This window comes from Phyllostomus discolor, chromosome 7 (assembly GCF_004126475.2).
Source record: "Phyllostomus discolor isolate MPI-MPIP mPhyDis1 chromosome 7, mPhyDis1.pri.v3, whole genome shotgun sequence".
Taxonomy (NCBI): domain Eukaryota; kingdom Metazoa; phylum Chordata; class Mammalia; order Chiroptera; family Phyllostomidae; genus Phyllostomus; species Phyllostomus discolor.
In genome coordinates, this window is record NC_040909.2 from 45,758,434 (window position 1) to 45,768,587 (window position 10,154).

A 10,154-nucleotide genomic window follows, 5' to 3' on the forward strand; every position below is an offset into this window, starting at 1 on the left:
TTTGGATTTTTTGGAATAGTCTGTGAAGGATAGGGGTTAGCTCTTCCTTAAATGATCTGTAGAATTCTCCTGTGAAACCATCTGGTCCCGGGCTTTTGTGTGTTGGGAGTTTTTTTGATTACTGCTTCAATTTCTTTTGTTGTTATTGGTCTGTTCAGGCTTTCTGCTTCTTTTTCATTGAGTTTTGGAAGATTATATTTTTCTAGAAGTTTGTCCATTTCACCTAGGTTTTCAAATTTCTTGGCATACAAATCTTTGTAGTAATTTCTTACAATCCTCTGTATTTCTGTGGTATCTGTTGTAATCTCTCCTCTTTCATTTCTGATTGTGTTCATTTGGGTCTTCTCTCTTTTTTCTTGATGAGTCTGCTTAAGGGCTTGTCAATTTTGTTTATCTTTTCGAAGAACCAGCTCTTGGATTCATTGATCCTTAGAATCGTGCTGTTAGTCTCTATGTCATTTAATTCTGCTCTGATCTTGGTTATTTCCTTCCTTCTGCTTGCTCTGGGCTGCCTTTGTTGTTGTTCCTCAAGTTCTTGTAGATGTAGGGTTAGGTTGTTTGTTTGGAATGTTTCTAACCTTTTTAGGTGGGCCTGTATCATATAGCTGATGAAATTCTTTATAGAGAAAATACTTTTTTTCAAAATGCAGGTTGCAGGTTTTTGAAGGGCTACTACAGTTAAATTTTAAGACTTTCTATGTTAAAAGTTTGTAAATATTTAATGGTTTCTTTAATTTCTTGACTTCCATTTTGTAACAGCAAACCATAGGAATTAGCATCAATAGTAAAATTTTGGTGTTTTAGAATGCTGCACTTCGTTTTTCAAAAAATTCTGTAGTAAAATTATGTGTATTAAAAATAATAATAATCATGAACATGGGCAAACCTGTATTCACAGGTCCCTATAGCAACATTACTTGTGATAATGAAGAAGTGGACACTCACACAGTCGAGGAATTGTACAGGGGACCAAAAAACATCTATTCTGCAGAAAGTAGAGAAACCTGATGATATGTTAAATTAAAAAGTGAGACACATTTTATATACTTTGATTAACTTATGCAAATACATACATATTTACCAGCCTATTAGACTATCAGAATTGCCATCATATTAAGTCATTGTGCCTGTTAAGATATTCAAATGATGGATTTTATACTCTAATTTCTGGATGTTTGGGTTAATATCATTTTATAATGAAAAATAATTTTGTAATAGCCCTGGTCCAGTAGCTCTATGGTTTAAAGTATCATCCCAATACACCAAGGTTGCAGGGTCAATCCCCCGTCAGGGCACATACAAGAAGCATCCAATGAATGCATAAGTAAGTGGAACAACATATTGGTACTTCTGTTTTTCTCTTTCTCTACCTCTCTCTCTCCTGTCTCTCTAAAAATCAGTAAATAAAATTCTTAAAAACTAAAGAAAAATAATTTTGTATGAAAAACTTGACATTTCAAACAATTGTTACAGATTTAAATACTTAAATAACTTATGTTATTTTAAAAAGTGTTATAAATATTTAAATATTTAAATAATTGCATATCAACCATAAGATCCACCTAATGTCTTGCTATATTTGCTTTAGATTTATTTTCCAAGGAATACAGTATTATAGGTACAGATGAAGCCCCTTGGAGAAAGGCGATATTTTGAAACCAATATTCAAGGCAAAGAAAAATTTGTCTAATATTCTTTAAAGAAAATGGCCTCATAAAATGAATGCAGTAGCCACCAGCTTTATAAAACGAAGAGGGGAAGCTTCCAGTGTCATCAAAATCATTTCTCGAAAGGTTACTTGTTCCCACAATGAAATGGTTTTTTATTCTACCATGAGAAAGCTTATATCCTAGTCCATTTTCCACATTTTAAAATGTGCTGCAGGAGATTTCCACATTTTAAACTGGCTGCAGAGTAGGTAGAATACCCAATGGAAGGACAGCTGAACATATATATTGTAATCAAGGAGTTACAGAAGTCATATAGAGACTGGTAAGAAGGGCAGAGACACAAAAAGGGCTGGCCCCTGCACTCACATACAGCAGCAGCTGAGAAGCCAGAGGGTATCTTAGCTACAAAAGTCCCCTCTGGGGGCTGTGGGATCTCAACTACACACTGGGATCACCTTCCAGAGTATCAGAGCTGGAAAGAGGCACTCACATAGCATCTGGAAGTGAAAATCAATAGGGACTCTGTCTACCTGGAAGAGGAGGGCATCTGCTGGAAATCCAGGTGCACTCTTAAAGGGCCAATGCACAGGATTTTGCTCTCAGACACTCACCCAGGGCTCCAGTAGAGGGTAGGCAACTCAGGGTATATGGGAATCATAAAGAGAAGACATGGGTGGTGTGGCCCCAAGGAGAGATCTGGAGGGTCAGCCACCAAGATATCTGTGCTGAGTTCCTATTCCGCAGTGCTTTCAGGCACCATCTTCCATGGGTTGAGGACTCTTATTCTTACAGCACCAGCCTGGGGAGTGCATTACTCCAATCCTCCAGCTACTGGCAACACCATCCTGCCAAGCATGACTCCTGAAGAAAGAACTGCTGGCTGCACCCAAGAGGGACCTTTGATACACTCCTTTTCTGGAGAAGGTCCTGGCAAACACTTAGTCATTGAGCTGTATAGCTTTGGAACGGGGCCATTCTTGCCCCATTCTCACACGCAACCCGTGCCCACCTTCCACCCACCTAGTGATTCTCTCCACCTGTCCTTTCAACTCCCACTGGCCAAGCTGAGCTTGCTGCACCCAACCTGCACCTATGATGTGCTATTCCTGGGGGAGTTAGAGTTGGAGACTCTGGCAGAGACTGAGTGGTACAGCTCTGGAATAAGAGCCACTTTCCCCCAATTAAGTGCCCAGGGGGTGGGGGTGTGAGGAGAATTTTATTGGATTAGCCGAAAAGTCTGTTATGTTTTTCTGTAAAATAAAACACACATTTTTCATTTTTACCAATAACTTTATTGATTTAGATATTTTGAATATGTCAGCTATCTCCCACTATTGGTTCCTAGTGGTTAGAGGCCAGGGGTGCTGCTAAACATCTTCCAGTGCATAGAATTATTTGACCCAAATGTCAATAGTACCAAGAACTTTGCAAACCATTTTTGACTTGTTTGATCAGTCACAGCACGTTCTCCATACACTGCACAAATTTCTCTTTGCATTTCCATTGCATTTTTACCTTTCTGGTAATAATAAAGCATAATACACTGAAAATGTTGCATATTTTCTATCTTCAACATTAAAATGGCTGCACAAAAATTTACCAATTTTGATAAGTTTTTTAAAATGCACACTGATATGACAACTGTCACAATACAATCTAACAAAATTGTTTCAATGAAGTTAAAGGCAACTAAGCACTACTAGAGCCATCATGCGGAAAAAACATAATGAACTTGTTGGCCAACCCAATATTTGTAGTTGGGCGAACTGTGAGCAAATAAATGCATTTTAAATTATCCCATTCTCTAAATTTTCCCATCAAACATTTAGGTGGAAAAATTTGTCTCATCTGGTGATACAATAAAATATATCTAACTTAAAGAGGTGAATTTTAAAATAAATTCAATAAGACCATTAACTCTCAATCAATCAGAAAATGTGAAATATTAATGAGTTCACTTTCTGGATTACCTAATCTTAGTATTTATATTTTGATAAAGTTAGCACTCAGGCAAAGCAATAACATCAATTGTTTTTACTTATTTTTCTAAACATAGTTCAGTTGACATTTCATATCATTTTGTACATTTTGAAGCCAGTTTTATAAAACCCGTGAATCAGAATGGTCAGGCGTCTCAAAGAGGTTAAAGAAAAGTACACTGTGAACTACTTCTAGTGTCCCCAATCATCCAGTATTTAGTGCCCCAGATAAATCACTATTCAACTGAGTCTCCTGAGGCAAATCACAGCTCTGTCAGCCTCTGAGTATTTAGTCCATCTGAAATAACCATGTGACTAGAGATATTCACATCTACTTAGCATGTTGGGAGATCAAATGGAATATAGTGTGTGAAATTTCTTTGTAAATTATAACATGTTACAGGAATATAATTTTACTACTCTCTGAAGGTGGCAATGAGTATCAGGCAATGAGAGAACCCTACCTAGTTCACTCACCAAACTCTTCAAATTTATTAGAAAGCATTATATACTGATAGGGATATTGCCATTCTCTCTTTAGGTTTTTATTTCCCAGAAAAGAAAGGTCTTTCCATCTGTTTGATATCACTGTAGGATCAAATAATAAGCAGTAGGAACCCAAATATACATATATATTCTTGATAGTCTTCACTTGGGAACATTTGGATTTTCTCAATCATGCAGCCTTTTGAAAACCAGAAACTGAAAATTTTCTACATTCAACTCTCAACAGAGTACCCTCTTTGGCTCTTTAACCAAAATGTCAAACCAAGAGTTTTTATTTTCAAAGACAAACTTTGTGAAAGTTGGACCCAGAAATATCTCTTTAAAATTGAACATTTTTCCCCTGACCTGATGTATGATTTAAAATTGTGGAGGGTACATTCAAATAAGTCTTTTTTTTTTTCAAAATAGCCCCCTTGTGTGGCTCTCCACTTATTATAATATAAATTCTTCTGCTCAGTGCAATTCTGGAGTTTTTTCTTTATGAAACTAAAGCCATTTTTAAATCTATGCATTAGGCTCTTTACACTTCCTTCAAGTCAAATCATCCCCCATATTCAACAACTTGGTCAGAAATGACTTGTGACTATTTCCAATAGTCTAATTCACCTGCAATGGTTGACAGTTTTGCAATCCCTGCCAGTGTTCAAAAAATATACTGCAGGCTCTGGACATGTTACCCTAAGAGAAATTGAAAAAATATATTGCCCAACATCAGCATCTTTCGATAAAGTGATTACCTGCTGACAACACTGAAGAGGATATATGAGCTCTAGAAGTGTTTATTAAATATTGATCAGAGCAACTATTCTAAAATCAGTTTTTTGCAAATAACTTATAGGAAAATGCTTACAATAGTACATGAAAAGAAAAACAGAATAAAAAGTGTATATTTGTTCTTTAAGATAACCATTATTTATTGAAACCCTATGTGCCAGGCACTATTCTACACACTGAAGACTCAGCAGTGACCAAGTTTATTGTATTTTACCAATTTTGCTTAAAAACAAAGAGATTGATGAATAACTGACATTTGACAAAATATTCCAGGCTCTGTGTTTAACACTTAAGTAATTTATCATTTGGTCTGTTACAAGACTATAGGTAAACAAGACTATAAGTGAAGTGCTGTTATACCAATTATACAGACAAGAAATTGAGGCACAGATCAACTAAGTAAGAAGACCAACGTACTAGAGGCAGAGGGGCAGGGCCTGACCTGAAGTCTAGGTCATTTCCCTCTTACCTGACTCTGCATTTCACTCTGCTGTACCTACATGATATACTGTTCCCCTGAATCAACTATAATCTCCTGCACCCACTAATCATAAATCCAAAATAATCCAGCAACCTTTTATACCTGAGAGAAATGGGACACACATCTGAGCATAGCAAAATCCAAACTTGTCTCCGAAAATTTACAACAGTGTTGGATCCTCTAGACCTTTCCTCAATGAATAAAACTAGCAAATCATCTCAGTAAACTCTGGCACCTACTCAAATTTCTCTTGCTGTGCTTCTCTTCTGCCCACCACTTTCCCAGTACAAAGCCTCCAAAGCCCCAGTGGTCTAAGACTCATTTTGGGGGTCCCTCACTACTATTATAAGTTCTAGAAATGATCAGATTTTCTCTACCTTCAGATAAATCAATAAATCCTAAAGGATAGCATGCTGAAAACAGGAGACAAAACTTTGGATTAAAGGTGCAGATCTGGTAACATTTTGTGTTAGTCAAGGTAATATCAGCTGCCATAGCAAATAAGCCCTGAAACCTCAGTGATAGGGCATAATAGAAATTTATTCCCTCCTCCTGGATAGCCCAATGTTGGTGTGTCCAATGACCTTCAACATGGTCCTCTATAAATTAAGACCACCTTGTTTTTGTTTATGGCCTCACCCTCCTCTAGCCCTTCAACACTTCCCCATTGAGATGACAAATGAAGAAAGACCAAGGAGAAGGTGAGCCTGCTTCTTAATCTCTTCAGGTAGTGACAGGCCACTTCCACTCACATTCCATTGGCCAGAACTAGTCCTATAGTTGCCTGATGCAAAGAGTGCTGGGAACTGTAGTCCTGGCTAGGAAACCACTTACCAGCCAAAGGGAAATATGAATCTTTGGCTATAAGATGATATGTTGACCACACATCCTAACCAGATGGTATGGAAAAATTACATAAGATCAGTCTATAAACAACCCAACATATGAAAGGAAAGTGAAGAACAGAAATCAGAATAAAGACTAGAAAAATTAGATTCTGTTAAATTATGTAAGTCAAAACAATGGGATAAAATAGTACCTTGGCCCTTATAAAGATAACCTCAAAAGAAGGTGAGAAAGATTCTGAGGTGAAATTGTTTGAAGTGAGAAGCTAAGATCATAACTTTTTCAATCAATAATATGACAAAAAAAATTCCATTTCAAATGATGTCCTGTTTCCAGTAATTTCACATCACCTTACAAGTTGAGATGTGGTATGCATTTAATTTCTGTTTTGCCAGAATCACTAATTCTCTTGATTGTGTTTTAAAAACAAAACTACTGAAATCTTTTTTTAAAGCCCTCAAAGAAAAATTAATATTCATACACAGCTGTCCATCTGAAACTACACAAGGTTGAAGCTGATAATTAGCATGGCCAGCAAAGTTCCTGCAAGTAATCTTATTTTGAGGTTATTTTCATATAAGCCTTTCCCTCCTGAATAAATCTATTGGGCATGAATGTGACATGAAAATAGCGGGGAAACTTAGCGCTTCAAGTTCTCATGTGTAAAGAGTTATGTCATGCTGTGGACACCATCTGGGATTGGATTTTATCCAGTTAAATAAGAAGAATTTAAGCTACTTTTAAATTCTCATACTACTTACAGCAGAAATGGGTAAGGTTTTGTGACTTTTAGGGATGAAGAATAGCTTTCCATCACTTGGCACAGGTGAGAAAAATAGAGGCTTATACAGGGTATATGACATGGCCAAATCACAAATATAGTTACTGGTGAAACCAGGTCTAGAACTTGGGTTTGTTGACCATAGACTGTCCATTAACTGTCTACACCAACTCAGCTTACTGGTAGACCTGTCTATACAAGAGCTCCAGGAATAGCAACATCAACTATTCCTACAACTCTGGAGATTCAACTTGAATAAGGCTCACATTGAGACACAAAAAATGAGACACATTAATCTCAATAATCAACAGGCCCATAATAATAGTGACAGAATACCAGGCAATTGGGCCAGGAGTGGAAGAAAAGAATAAGGGGCAGCTTCAGCCAAAAAAAAAAAGAAGAGCGCTTTAGGGAACACATGGGCCTACTGATGGACAAGTACTCCAGTTAGTTAACTTTGGTGTGTACTGATTATAGTGTCTGGGCTCCTGGCTTGGCTTTTACATTAAATGGACTCATTGTGTTTGAAAACCTGGTATTCTTCCAGCTACTGTTTAGAAAGAGGACCTCATTGTTTTTAATTTGTGGTGTTACTGCACTCATCCATCCATTCCACAGAGCTTTTCAAGAGTGCCTATTAGGAGCCAGTGATCAGGTGTAAAAAATCAAATGATGAACAACACACCGACTTTGCTTTTGAAGGACTCACAGTGGACTGGAAGAAAGAGGTACAGAAAAATACCATCATATTCTGTGATTTTCCCAGGTTCTCTTAAGTAGTAGTATAGGACATAACCAACTTACTCAAGAGAAAAGCAATATTTAATGTTCAGGACCACATGGACAACCCAATAGTCTCACAAGTATTTGAGGTTCCAAGATAGGAACCTGCATGGTATGCTATAAAGCCATCTACTCACAGGATGGCCTGCAGCCCAGCAGCACAGCATCATCCTGGAGCTTGTCAGAAGTGCAGAATCTCCAGTGCTCGAGATCTAGTGAATTACAATCCACATTTTAACAAGGCCTTCAGGTGATGTGTTTGTATATTCAAGTTTTAGGTGCTGAGTGCTATGCTGGAGGACTACACTGTAACATTGTAGTTGTAACTGACTGTTGCACAGGGTAATCTGTGAGCTAGCATTTTTTTAAGTTGGGTTTACTGAGAAACAATTTTCATACAATAAAATTCATCTTTTTTAAATGTACAGGTTGATGGTTTTTACAAACATATACAATCATGTAACCATCAGCACAATCAAACTATTAAACAGTTGTCACCCAATAGTGTTGCCTATACCCTGCCTCTAACCCCAGTCCCCAGCAATCACTGATCTGCTTTCTGTCCCTAGAGTTTGCCTTTTTCTGAATGCCATATAAACGGGACTGTTTAGTATACAGATTTTTGTGTCTAGCTTCTGTTATACAGCATAAGGCTCTTGAGATTCATCTATGTGGTTGCATGTATCAGTAGTTTGTTTCTTCCTATTGCTGCATGGTCTTCAGTTGTGTGCATGTACCACAGTTTGCTCAGCCATTCAACAGATGATGAACATTTGGAATGTTTCCAGTTTGAAGCTATTAGGAATAAAGCTGCTATGAACATTCATGTACAGGTCTCTGTGTGGACCTGTGTTTTCCTTTATCCTAGGTAAGCATCTAGGTATGGAATTCCTAAGTCATTGGTAAATATATGTTTAACTTCATAAGAAATTGGCAAAGCTTTTTCAAAGTGACTATTATGATTTTGCAGTTGATGAACTAGGATTTTTAATAACAAGGAGTTCATCAGATTAAAAAAACAGTGCAATGTGAAAATATGAGGATTTAAAGAATAAGAAGTATTTCAGTAGGAGTAAGAGCTTAGGGTGGCAGTAAAGGAGTGGCTGGAGATAATGCTGGAAAAGCACACTGTGTGGATGTCTCTGAACTGACTTCTACTCCTCATTTTTATGAGTCTCCTTGGAAGTTTAGAGTGCTAAGTTCTGTGGATTACAAAGATCATCAGGTATTTTCATCTTCCAGTTTTTTTTTCCATCATCTAAATTAAATAGGAAAACACCAGTTCTCCAAGAGTGGGGTAAGGGCTCTACCGACATGCCCACTCTAATCTTGTTGCTCAGCTAGAATTATGGAATGTGTTAATGAAAAGTACTTATATTGGTACCTTAAAGGGTTCCACCCTCAAAGGTCCAGCCAGCAGGAACCCTCATCATGACCCATCTTTGATCACAAAGAAAACAGAAAGCTCAAAATTGCTCCCTATTCTTACATATCTGCCTTGCCTCTGTGAATATGGTGTTAAAATCAAAGAAAATTCAAAATCTTCTAAAAGCATTTTTCAGGGCTCCTTAGCCTCTACAGTTTATATATATGAGCTGAACCTCTGGAAAATCAAAAGGTCCTATAGAGGCAATAGAATTATTTCGCTCTGTAATTTAGCTTACAGGCAGGAATGCCAGATAGTCTGAGAGCCTTGACATTGGTCATACAGCCACTTCTACAGCTCTTCCTCTGCGGACAGGGTTGAATAAGATAATGAGATTGTGGTGCTTCTTATTTGAGATCAGGTGTCTTACTAGGTGAGAGCTCGCAGTCCCACTTTTCCCCACTCTAACCTCATCTATCTCATATCTTATATACCCTTACCCTTGAGAGGAGTTCTCAGGTCCTAAGAATCCACTGCTTCCTTCAATGATCATGAAATGGCAAGTCTAATCAGTTCTGGTTATATCCTGTGATTTTCACACATGCTCTTTAGTGGAAGTATAAATCTTGATCAAGTTACTCAAGAGAAAGGCAAGATTCAACATCCAGAACTACATGGGAAATCCAATTACCTACCAGAATTTAAGGTGCCAAGATATAAAACTGCATGGTGTGGTATAAAGCCATCTAAACAAAAGTGGGTGGAGGGGGTGCTGCATCCCAGCATTATCCAGCAGCTTATATCAGTGCCTAATCTTCAGCCCTCCTTGAAATCTAGTAAATCATGAGCTACATTTTAACAAGATCCCAAAGTGATGTGTGCACATTAAAGTTGGATACAGAGCCTCAAACCTAGAGTCTAAAATCTACCTCAGGAGTTTACAAACCTCACAATCATGGCCCACAAC